Source organism: Lactuca sativa, chromosome 9 (assembly GCF_002870075.4).
Source record: "Lactuca sativa cultivar Salinas chromosome 9, Lsat_Salinas_v11, whole genome shotgun sequence".
Lineage (NCBI taxonomy): Eukaryota > Viridiplantae > Streptophyta > Magnoliopsida > Asterales > Asteraceae > Lactuca > Lactuca sativa.
Genome location: NC_056631.2, coordinates 68,092,930 through 68,107,005, shown reverse-complemented (window position 1 = coordinate 68,107,005; position 14,076 = coordinate 68,092,930).

Sequence of the window (14,076 nt, the reverse complement as noted above, 5' to 3'; positions counted from 1 at the left end):
GATTGGACAGGTGTCAGAGTTTAAGACGGATGGCCGAGGGCTTATGAATTTCCGAGGGCAGATTTGGGTGCCCTTTACGGGCGAAGCTCGGTGTATACTGTTGGAGGAGGCGCATAGATCGAGATTCTTGGAGTTATGCATTTGTCTGTGATATATATATATATATATATATATATATATATATATATATATATATATATATATATATATATATGCTATATTATGTGTTACCGAGACTGGACAGGAGGGTCCAACGAGCTGTGAGACCGGAGGGTCTTCACTGAGACCGGACAGGAGGGTCCACCGAGCTGTGAGACCGGAGGGTCTTCACTGAGACCTGAATGGAGGGTCCACCGAGCTGTGAGACCGGAGGGTCCTCACTTAGACTGGACCAGAGGGTCCAACGAGCCATGGGACTGGAGGGTCCCACTTAGACACATAGACCGAAGGGTCTTACAGAGTTGCAACCTCGAGTGGCTAATGTGTTGTATGTGGTATTCTGGGGAACTCACTAAGCTTTGTGCTTACCGTATTATGTGTTTCAGGTACTTCGCAGGATCACGGGAGGGCACCGACATGATTGTACACACACACATCAGAGTTTGAGTTATGATTTAGAGGATCCTGGAGATTGATATATATATATATATATATATATATATATATATATATATATATATATATATATATATATATATATATACAATCTTTGATTATGAGATTTGATGATTGACATTGTGACATTTTGAGATCTTATCACTATGATAAACGTTATCTTTTAAATTGAAAATTTATGGCGTTACAGTGATTTAGTGAAATTTTTAAAGTGGGATTTCCAAACAGTATACTTCGTATACCAAACGGACCTTACCTTCGATATGATCCTACCTGGTTGTTCCTTACATGATAGATCATGAAAGTAGACTTTGAGTTAATGATGAATCTAGACTAATAATTAGTCGCAATAACTAAAACTCAGCGATAATAATGTTAGGTTTCGTCGAAGGAAAATAGAATCGTTAGAAGCGAAGCACTGCTCGAGTTTGGAATCATGACTTTGACAGGTGAGTGCATAATTATTTTCATCTTATACATAGATATGAAGTATTTTATATAAATTATGTGTTATGTATGCATATTATCTGTTTACTTGATATCTATACTAGATGAACAATATTATACATGTTTTAAATGATTTAAACCGTATATGTATTTTATATCTACAAAATATGTTGTGTAAAACATGGGTAGATGAATGATGAGGGATGAAGCTGATATAGAGGAACATTGGCAACATGAACATAGTGCCCTATAGGTGAACATTGGCAGTAATGTACCTAGTACCCTATAAATGAGCATTGGCAGTTACGCCACAATCTGTAGATGTTTTTGATCTACTCTAAAAGTCCTAGCAGCTGCGCCCTAAGGATAGTATCGGCAACTGCGCCTAATAGAGGACATCATAACCCTAGCAGCCACGCCGAAAGGATGATATCGGCAGCTGCGCCTAATAGAGAATGTCATAATTCTATCAGCTGCGTCTAAATGATAATATTGGCATATGTGCTTAATAGATAATATTGGCAGTTGTATCATTGGAAACGATGGACTTTGTGCCTACTCCTTAGGACAATCCTTAGGACTGAATGAGTGAATGATAAATGATTCTTAGGGGAGATCCTTAAGAAATAAAGAGATAATGGAGATGTGTAATTGGGTTGACTGTTTAATAATTAAACATAATTATATTACTATGGGTTAAAAACCCTATGTACTCACCAGGTTTCCCAACCTGACCCACTCAAGTTTATTGTATCACAGGTATCGATATGAAGCTACATTACACTGAGAGATTAAGGAGATGTAAATCACTAGTGTTAATGAATGTAAGTTCTGTTTATGCTTATGTTTCTATATTGACGATGACATCACAAAGTTTTAAAAATGAATAAAATACATTTCTTCGAAAATGTTTTGATAACGTATTTATCATGTTTTGCTGGGAACAAATTCCGCAAAACTTTTCTTAAAAATGTTACTCTGATTTTTAAACAAGCATAAACAAAATCGGTCTTTTCTGGCCGTGAAAATGGGTATGTCATAGTTGGTATCAGAGCATTAGTTTAAGCGAACTAGGAATAAGGATTTATTTCTAGACTTAAACTTAGAATGCTAAGCGATGATCGTGAGGAGTGTGTCTAATATATTTTAGTAAACCTGAATAAACACGAGCACTAACTCATTTAGGGAATGCTTTTGCCTTCGTGTTTATTCAGGTTTACTAAAATATATTAGACACACTCCTCACGATCATCGCTTAGAATTCTAAGTTTAAGTCTAGAAATAAATCCTTATTCCTAGTTCGCTTAAACTAATGCTCTGATACCAACTATGACATCCCCATTTTCACGGCCAGAAAAGACCGATTTTGTTTATGCTTGTTTAAAAATCAGAGTAACATTTTTAAGAAAAGTTTTGCGGAATTTGTTCCCAGCAAAACATGATAAATACGTTATCAAAACATTTTCGAAGAAATGTATTTTATTCATTTTTAAAACTTTGTGATGTCATCGTCAATATAGAAACATAAGCATAAACAGAACTTACATTCATTAACACTAGTGATTTACATCTCCTTAATCTCTCAGTGTAATGTAGCTTCATATCGATACCTGTGATACAATAAACTTGAGTGGACCAGGTTGGGAAACCTGGTGAGTACATAGGGTTTTCAACCCACAATAATATAATTATGTTTAATTATTAAACAGTCAACCCAATTACCCATCCCCATTATCTTCTTTATTTCTTAAGGATCTCTCCTAAGAATCATTTATCATTCACTCATTCAGTCCTAAGGATTGTCCTAAGGAGTAGGCACAAAGTCCATCGTTTCCAATGATACAACTGCCAATATTATCTATTAAGCACATATGCCAATATTATCATTTAGACGCAGCTGATAGAATTATGACATTCTCTATTAGGCGCAGCTGCCGATATCATCCTTTCGGCGTGGCTGCTAGGGTTATGATGTCCTCTATTAGGCGCAGTTGCCGATACTATCCTTAGGGCGCAGCTGCTAGGACTTTTAGAGTAGATCAAAAACATCTACAGATTGTGGCGTAACTGCCAATGCTCATTTATAGGGTACTAGGTACATTACTGCCAATGTTCACCTATAGGGCACTATGTTCATGTTGCCAATGTTCCTCTATATCAGCTTCATCCCTCATCATTCATCTACCCATGTTTTACCCAACATATTTTTGTAGATATAAAATACATATACAGTTTAAATCATTTAAAACATGTATAAAATCGTTCATCTAGCATAGATAACAAGTATATAGATAATATGCACACATAGCATGTAATTTATATAAAATACTTCATATCTATGTGTAAGCTGAAAGTAACTATGCACTCACTTGTTATAGTGACGACTCAAAATTCAAGCAGCGTTTCGCTTCTTAACGATATGATTTCCTTCGATGAAACCTAGTATTATTACCACTAGATTTTAGTCTAATATTTATTGCGACTAATTATTAGTCTAGATTCGTGATTAACTCAGAGTCTATTTAATGATTTATCAAGTAAGGATCAGCCATGCAGAACAGTTGGGAGGCAGTACCATTTCGACATACAACTTTTCTGAAATCCAACAACCAAACTCAACGTGACCATTCTTAACACCTCTCCCGTAAGTAGTTCAATCAATATATCGACTTTAAATCACCGATAAATCTTATTTATAGGTTTATAATAATGATATTATATTTATATATAAGCTATATTTAAAGTATGGTAGGCGTATCTCACTTACATCAGATTTTTACTAAAAACTGGGCTTTGCTGGAGCAACGTTTTCGAGCCGAAAAGCTCTCTTTCTCAGAGTTGTCGGGAGCTCCGGGGCTTCCTTCTCGTGCTAGGGTGGTACCCTAGGCTTTTGGGGTGGGTGGGGGGGGGGGGGTTGGGGGTGTTAAAGAATGTTTAAAGAGAGAAAGAAGTGGGAAAATGTGTGAAAAATGAGGCAGCCGCACCTCTATTTATAGGCTTCTTGGAGCGACTCCACGTCGTGGTCTTGCATAGGCTCCAAGGCTTCGCCTGGTGCTGACACGTGGCACTAGGCGCAGGTAAAACAACCAATCTTTAAAAATTCATAACTTTCGCATACGAACTCCATTTTCGACGTTATTTATATCAACGCGTAGGTAATGACAGGATCTACAATTCTTCTTTTGACTCCGTCAGCTAATTCTCGACCGATTTTAAATTTAACAGTGTGAGGAGATTATATTGTTAAATGACTGCGTAAAATTCATAACTTCTTCATACGGACTCCGTTTTCTTCTGTCTTTTTATCGTTGGGTTCCTATTAATGAGATATTCAATTCTCATTTGGTTTGCGTAGGCCAAAAATCGATCGATGTAAAATTTGAATTTCAGGTTGTGCACTGCTATGCCCAATCTTAGAAAAATTATAACTTCCTCGTACGGAGTCAGATTTGGGCGTTCTTTTAATGAACGCTCTCGATTTAACGTATACTACAACTATCGTGTAGATCACTAAGGCCAAAAAGTGCTCTATTGTAAATTCACTATTTATGTCATGCAGTGTCGTGCCGGTTTTGTCGCTGAACTTCGACGGGCCATAACTTCTTCGTTATAACTCGGATTTTTGGATTTCTAGTTCATTCCCTTGTGACATATGCTACAATTTTTATTAAGATTATTCATTCTAAATAATCTTCTATCAAAAAGTCGTTTTCGACACTTATTGTCTCTAAATTGACTATCCCGAACCTACGGACGTTATAGAGATCATATATCTATAGGTCTTCATGACACAACAAGTGCCGATGAAGAAATCATAAAACTTTGTTTTTTGACCAACTTTAACAAGATGTAGGGAATGAACTAGAAATCCAAAAATCGTGTATTTTCTAGGCTTGAAAAGTGTTGGATGTTTAGTTTTTAATAAAAAAAATGGCAAGTCATTTGGAATCATGTAGAGTAAGTTATGCATTTTTTGTTACAAAATATCTAGTGGATAGAAAACAACCGAATTTGCCAAACTTTTGGGTTTCCCACATCTCTAGAGATCTTTTATGCATGTACTGAATTATTTGATGTTATTAAGTTATTTATGAATTATTTTTAATGCATTAGGTCCTATAAAATAGTTGAGGTTTTGTTTAGAACCATCAGTTAACGAAGTTCATTTTTTTTCTCTCCAAATTATGTATGTTTTTTTTACCGACTACAACAAGAAGTTTGGAAAAACCCATGATTCAAAAATTATGTATCTTATATGCTTAAAAAGCTCTATATATGTAGTTTGCAAATAAAACGACAAATCTTTTGAGTTTTCTGTAGGAGGTTATGAAGTTTTTGCTACAAGATATGCAGTGTACAAAAAAATGGTCGGTGGTCTGGAAAAAAAATTGGACCAACTTCAACGAGAAGTATAAAGTGATCCAAAATTCCATAAATTGTGTTCTTCATATACTTGGAAAGCCTTGGATATGTAGTTTCCAACGAAACAAACAAGTCTTTTAGATTTTTGTAGAGAGAGTTATGTTGTTTTTGCCACAGAATATCCAATGTACAAAATATGTTCGGTGGTCTGAAAAAATATTTTTGTACCAAATTCGACATGAAGTCTAGAACAATCCATAAGTTAAAAAATCTTGCATATTATATGCTTGGAAATAACTAGATGTGTATTGTCCATTGAAAAAACATCAAATCTTTTGGAGTTTTGTAGAGAGAGTTATGATGTTTTTACCACATGATGTCCATCGTACGAAAAACATGTTCGGTGGCGTGAAAAAAATATTTTTGGACCAACTTCAACGTGAAGTTCGGAGTGCTCCAGAAGTTAAAAAATCATCTATCTCTATCTATTTCTATATATCTATATATCTATATCATACTATACTTATAAATGAGACATTTTTTCTATCACCACAATCATTTGAAACTTCCATTTCTTTTCATATTTCTTTATAATAATGATTACATAATATCTACTTAAACCTACATAACTTTTTACTAGTATCTAATTAACAAGTACCACTCAATAGTTTTTTAACTTATGATATATATATATATATATATATATATATATATATATATATATATATATATATATATATATATATATATATGGGAGAGTTCAATTGAGAAAAAAAAGGTTAAGAACGGGGGAATCATTCTTAGCCACTCATTTATTTTTGCCGTAAAAGCCTCCGTTGTACCAGTGGAAATGGGAAAAGAATAAACATGTGTTTTCCAATAAAACATATTTCCTTAAACTATGCTAAACATTACCTTAATATATACAAAAAACATAGTCTTTTTTGTTTTTTTTTTAAATTTTTAAGAGTTATTTTTATCGAAAAATTATTTTAAATATACCAAAATTCATGATTTCTTATTCTCTACAAATAGACATCCATATTGATATAATTTTAAAATAAAATAATTTTTTTTTATATTTTCAGCTATCGTTATTCATAAGTGAATAAAAATGAATCAAGTTTTTTCTACAGTACATTTGTTATTCACTTATGAATAAAAACTATGATTAATTTTTTTTTTACATTTTAAGTATCATTCATATATGAATATAGCATATACTAAACATAATATATTCATATTTAAATATTAGACGATTCATTCACTTGTGAATATTACATAGTATATTCACTTGTGAATATTAGATTGTATATTCACTTATGAATATTAGATAATATTTTCATATATGAATATTACATAGTATTACATGATATATCACATATGAATAATACATATATATTCACTTGTGAATATTATATAATATATTCACTTATGAATATTACACAGTATATTCACATATAAATATTACAACGTGTTTTCACAAATATATATAATTTTTATTTGTTATTCACATATGAATAATTCATAACATACAGACTTGCATATTCGTTGTTTTGTTTTAATAATCATATACCGATTCAAGTGAGAAAACATATTCATATATGAATATAACATGGTAATTTAGTTTATGCATTTCATCAAACAGTTGAAGTGCATACAAGTTAACCATTCTAAAAATGTTAAAAACATCAAGTTATCAATTCCAAATCATCATATACTTCCGATTTCGACTTCAGACGCGACACCTATGTCTGATCGATTTCTCATTTTGATTTTGATTTCCGAAAATCCGATTGGGAACCTGTGAGTACCGATTCTGAGTCCTTCAATGTCGACCGTGACTGCGAGTCAAGAACTCTGATTCCAATTTCATGAACAACGAAGAAATTCCGATTCCAACTGATTTCGTTTGCGAATCTGGGAAATTTCAGTTCCAAACTTTAACAAATCGATGAAATTGATGAATTTGGGTTGCAAATTTGTCTTGAACAGCGAACCTCCCAACTACGAATATTGATGATTGATTAACACTGGATGACATTGATGATGGTTTAGTTGAAGAAATCTGGATGAATGTTGAAGGTTGGAGGAGAAATTTTGAGGATGAACGAAGTCACGAACTGTTATCGAATTATAGTTACGTATTTGACATTGAAGGTTATTAACATATTTACAAGTTTGCCACTATGTCTTTTTATGCTTAGATTAAATGAGTGGCTGAGAATGATTCCCCCATTCTCAACCTTTTTTATTTTCTCAATTGAACCCACCTCTATATATATATATATATATATATATATATATATATATATATATATATATATATATATATATAGTGTGTGTGTGTGTGTGTGTATATATATATATATATATATATATATATATAGTTCACAATGGTAGATTTTTATTAGCATCGTCTAAAGAGTTGTGCGAGTGGTTGAGAGGTAGATTAGAAACTCCATACAAAAATATTGTCAATGGAGAACATAAGTAATAAGAAAGAGGAAGATGATGATGATAAGGAAATATGAAAGTTTATGGTAAGAAATATAGTTGTTTTTTCTTCTTTCGTATTATTCAAATTTATATTGTATAGCTATGATTTTGGTTGGAATGAAAAATATTATATATGAAGATGCTCTAATAATTGCCTCTAGATTCACATGAGCAACAAGACTACTTCACAACAATACAAAACAAGAATGGATACAACTAGCGTAGTTCATGCTGCTTGATTTTAAATTTTTTGTGTTTCAATTTATTTTAAAGTTTTGCATTTTCTTTTCATAAAATTTATAATTATGTTTAGCGGGGTCCCAAAAGGAAGCTATGAAACTAACAATCTAAAGTCTAAACCCAACGGTCAATGTTATATAAAATAAAATGGAGTTTGCAAGATGGTGCAGGTTAATGTCCATTCCAGTTCAAATTGTATAACTAGATTTTTAAAAGGATTCATTGGGTGTAATTTCTAGGATGATGTAATGGAGTGCATGTTGGCGTTTAATTTTATAGGTCTTCATGTTGTGTTGGATTTTTACAATCGCTTACATGAAAATGGTTTTATAGATGACAATTATATTGTTGATAAAGCTTATTAAAATTGATTTTGTTATACTCCATAAAAATGGTAAATTTGAGTTGTTGATATATCATTACAGACTATTATTTGATTAAAACTCATTTGACCATTCATGATCTTTTTAAACGATACGTTTATGATTTAACTGTAAGGTAATTAAAAGTGAAATAAGATTTAGCCATTGCAATTTGCACTTCTAATTTTATGTTATACTAATGAAAAACACAATAAAACGAGACTCTCGCAAAATACAAATCTTTTAATTGTTTTATAACTTATATTTTCAAATAACATATGAGGACTAAAATTAATTTTCGGTTTTATAATTATTATTAGTCTGGTTAGAATCTATTACATAATATTTTGACATCAATTTTAAACATCTTTTATTTATAATTTCAACATTTCCTTTAATTCGTTTATATGGTTAATTATTTTTTCATATGTTGTAACAGTCAATCAATTTACCCTGTAATAAAAAATTAGAACCCCAATATCGACAATTTTAGGAGCGGTTTTAAAATATTAAAAACTAACATAACATGTTCCAGGATCAGGTCTAATATTCTTGGGTCCTAGATTCCAATTTTAATAGGCCTATATATAAAAAATGACCAAAAACCATATATAAAATTATAAATTTCAAGATATTTTAACCATATATTTGTTTTACTGCGCGACGCGCAGGAATACGCATAGTCAATATATCTTATAATAGAAGCATTTTTCTAAACACCATGTTGATTTGAATTTATATTCTCAAATGACTATATATCTAAGCACCACATTGATTTGAAACTCTTTTGTCTTTTCATATTCTCAAATGACTTTTCAAATGTCTTCTAAGTAATTGATTTAGCATTAAACTCCAAACATGTTATATAAACTTTTACATGTAAGAAGGATGTCATAAGAAAATGAAAAAGAAAAAATTTCAATAGACACAATTCTTTTAGAACATATTAACAGTGATGGAGTCCTTAAAAGAGCTTTACAAGTCAAGGTTGTGGATGAATGTATCATTTTTTACTCATAGTTAGATCGTGTTATATTTCGTTTTCCAATAGTGATGTGCAATTCGAGTTGTGGTTTGCAATTTTCCAAGTTACATGTGAGAACATCATCATTAGTCTATTTGTTTTTATCTATTCGTTTTTGTTATTAATATTTCAACATGCTTTGGTTTTTCTTAGATTTTTGTTTTCTTTTATATTTACATTTGTACATGTATAAAAGGTTGTTTGAACCACATATTGTAATGGATTAAAGCAATACATGTTAAGTATATTGATGTGCTCTCTTATTTGTATCATAAAAGCTTAATTTCAAGTCCATCGTTATAGCAAGTTGTATAAATGTTATATGAAGTGGCCTAAAATGAGAAGTTTACAAGCTTAACAAAGGTTCTTTCATAATTAGTTTAATGTTATTAACAATTTTTTATTGTATGCCTTAAAAGGCAGCAAACATGCCATAATGAGTTTTTATATTAACTTCGTATAAATATAATTATTTCAAAATTAATAATAGCGGTATGATTATTTTAATAGCATGTATGTATGTGTCTCTCTTTCTTTCTCTCTCTCTGTGTGTGTGTGTGTGTATATATATATATATATATATATATATATATATATATATATATATATATATATATATATAATTCTATTCTGCGCAACGCGAGAAATTTACTTAAATCAAATTCATTTGAGATTTTCACAACAACAAAAGAGTTTTCTAATTTGTGTATACTTATATTTTCAAATAGAAAGTTATTAATCACTGCAACTCAAAAGTTTTTGTAACTTATGGTTAGTAAGCACAATTCTTTTAGAACGTATTAAGAGTGATGGAGTCCCTAAAAAACATCTACAAGTCAAGGTTGTAGATGAATGTATCATTTTTTACTCATAGTTTGATCGTGTTATATTTTTTTCCTGTAGTGATTTGCAATTCGATTTGTGGTTTGCAATTTTTGAAGTTACATGTGAGAACATCATCATTAGCCTATTTGTATTTATCTCTTCGTTTTTGTTATGAATATTTCATTATGGTTTGTTTTTTCTTATATTTTTGTTTCATTTTATATTTATATTTGTACATGTATAAAAGGTTGTTTGAACCACATATTGTAATTGATTAAAGCAATACATGTTAAGTATATTGATGTGCTCTATAATTTGTATCATAAAAGCTTAATTTCAAGTTCATCGTTACAGCAAGTTGTACAAATCTTATATGAAGTAGCCTAAAATAAGAAGTTTATAAGTTTAACAAAGTTTCTTTCATAATTAGTTTAATGTTATTAATAATTTTTTATTGTATGCCTTAAAAGGCAACATACATGCAATAATGAGTTATGATTATTTTAATAGCTCATATGTATGTGTCTCTTTCTATGTGTGTGTGTGTGTGTATGTGTTTGCTATAATGGGTTTTTATATCATTTCGTATAAATATAATGTGTATGTGATTATTTTAATAGCGATATGATTATTTTGTTGTATGCCTTAAAGGCAACATGCTATAATGGGTTTTTATATTACTTCGTATAAATATAATTATTTCAAAGTTAATAATAACGATATGATTATTTTAATATCATGTATGCATGTATGTGTTTGTGTGTGTGTGTGTGTGTGTGTGTATATATATATATATATATATATATATATATATATATATGTAACATCCGGACTTCCAGGTATAAGAGTTATCTTTTGTATGATTTTCTAGTTGAACTCGGCGAGTTGGGTAGCCTCAACACGGCGTGTTGAAGAATGTTTTGGCCGTGGGATTTAATGAAGCAACTCGGCGACTTGACAGCTGGGAAGGAAACCCTAATTTTTAGGGTGTTTCACCTGTGACATCCCCGAAATCACGGCCAGAAAAGACCGGTTTCATTTATGTTTTTAAAATAATTTCAGAGTAAATCCATTGATTTAAAAGAGTTGTGGAATTTTGTCCCTAAAACAATACATGATAAAATAAGGTTTATCAAAGCATTTCTTAAAGAAATGTATTTTCATTATATATCAAAACTCGGGATATCATGTTCTGATACAGATAAAAGCATAAACAATAAAACATAGACCTTACACAGTTACATACAACTACTGGTCTATAAACAAAAACATCTTCACAAGTTCTCCAACTTATGCTCTCGCGCCACTACCTGTAATACCAAGAAACCGAGTGGGTCAGGCTTGGGAGCCTGGTGAGAATATAGGGTTTTCAACCCACAATAAATAATTATATTTAATTTCACGAATCAACAATAACCCGATTACCCATTCCCGTTATCCTCACTTTACGTCCCCATGACAACAACTATTACAAGGGACCTAATCTAGGATTTTCATCAGGACGGACACCACTGTAAAGGGGTTTCCTAATGAATGTCCTAAGGCATCCATGATAGGGATAGAATACAGCAAATGAACACCCAAGTTCACTACACCTACAGGTTATGAGCATGCCAGCGTTCCACTGAACTGTCTAGAAAAGTCTGTGGTCGTCATCCATATTCTGCTGAATGACTAGATCACAATCACATCGAGGCCTCTCATCATTTTTATTTTCATTACACGTCAACTATCTACCCATGCTTTACCCAACATTTTTGTAGATAAAAATATATATACACATTCATACACAACTTAAAACCAGTATAATATATTCCTTCAATACTTTGTGTGTATCTGTGGGATGTACAAGGTAGCATTGGGTTTTGGTTCGACTTATGTGCATGGTTCAGTTGGGTTATAATCTGCCAATTGGATAAAGAGTTTGACCATAATCCTATCCTCAGGTCGTGTGCGACCATGGTTTTGTAAGGTTTCGCTTGGGTAGCAGCTTGTTCCATAAAGTGAATTGTGTGTGGTAGGGTCAGAGCGTTGTTGTGCTTATTCGGTGTTGTTTGGGACGTTGATTAGGTCCCTTCAAGGCAATGAAAAGAGGTGAGTATCTTTAGGCACAGAGTGTTGGGCAAAATATGTAATACCGACAAGGTCGATATGAGATTGGGAGCATTCCAGTCATGGGCTGAGACTGGGGAGGGCATTCCTGACTCATGTTGTGGGCTCGGAGGCAATCCAGACCTATGATGAGGACCTGGTAGGGGTATTCCAGTCATAGGTTGTGGGCCTAATGGATACGATACTCTCAGTATTGATGCGTTGATGGGGGATCGGAAGACCCATAACTCCGTTGGTTAGATACATGGAGCAATAAGGGTTGTGTGGAGTATCAGTATGGTATCAGAAAATCTATATGGGATGTATGCATTATAATTCCAGTTATTCGCAAGCTGTTATTAGATTTGTGATTCTCAAGTTGGAAATTGCTTATGTAGTCGTAAGTCATAAAGTTCTTGGTGATTGTCTTGAGTGGATGCCCAGGTGGGGGTGCACAGGAACCGGTAAGGGTTTGGCCATTATGGTGTTGATTGTCATTGCTAGTCGAAGTAGTGGTTGGTAATGGCATAGAAAAGATTCAAGGGTTGTTAAGATTTTAGTTCATCATATGGTTTAGTTTTGGTTTAAGTTCGTGATCGATGTGTTTCGAGGATCTTTCTACATGGTTCTGGTAGTTCCCCAGTCGAGGACTGGGGTAAATTCAAATGGATATTAATCAGTGTTAGGGAAGGTTCCGTGAGGAGGTATCATGGGTAGCCATTTTCGAGCAAGCTTTTGGTGGAAACTCTTGTCGAGAATCGCGAGTGGGTCCGTGCCAAGTCTGTATCCAGAACAGATGGGGTTAAGGAATCGGTATGTCAAAGGCATCAGCTAGAGGGTCAGGACTTAGTTCATGTGTTTGTGCTATGGCATGGTTCTAACGGTATGAAGGTCGGGCAGGTCATGGGGTTTTCAAATTATATCAGTCGCGTATCATTACGACGGTTAAGGAAATCCATGTTTTGTATCTCATTGTGTTTATGGAATTGTTATCATCAAAGGTTGAATAGATTGTTCGATGGATAAGTGTCATGGTTTTAGCAATTGGTTCAGTTTGGGAGGTCTGTCAGAGATTCAAATCAATTCGATACCCAAGTTTGGATATATAAGGTTGGGTCTTTGCATGGGATTATGGGTTATTCTTCTTCAAGTTGGCAGTATCTGTTTGGGTTTGATTGTTTTGGGAAGGTCGTTTTATGTGCAGAATTTGCGGTTGCGTTCCTTGGGATGTTGATATGATATGAGTGTTAGAAAGGAACGATTTCAAGGACGAAATCTAATTTAAGTGGGGGAGAGTTGTAACATCCCGACTTCCAGGTATAAGAGTTATCTTTTGTATGATTTTCCAGTCGAACTCGACGATTTGGGTTGTATCAACTCGGTGTGTTGAAGAATATTTTGGCCGCGGGATTTAATGAAGCAACTTGGCGAGTTGAGGAGCCTCAACTCGGCGAGTTGAAAACTGGGAAGGAAACCCTAATTTTTAGGGTGTTGCACCCTATTTAAAGGCCTTAAGTCCCTTGACTGGCCTCCTTACCAATTATTGCTTTCTCATAATTTCAAAACAAGATCTAAACACTGCAGCATACCAACTGAAATTCATCTTTGTTA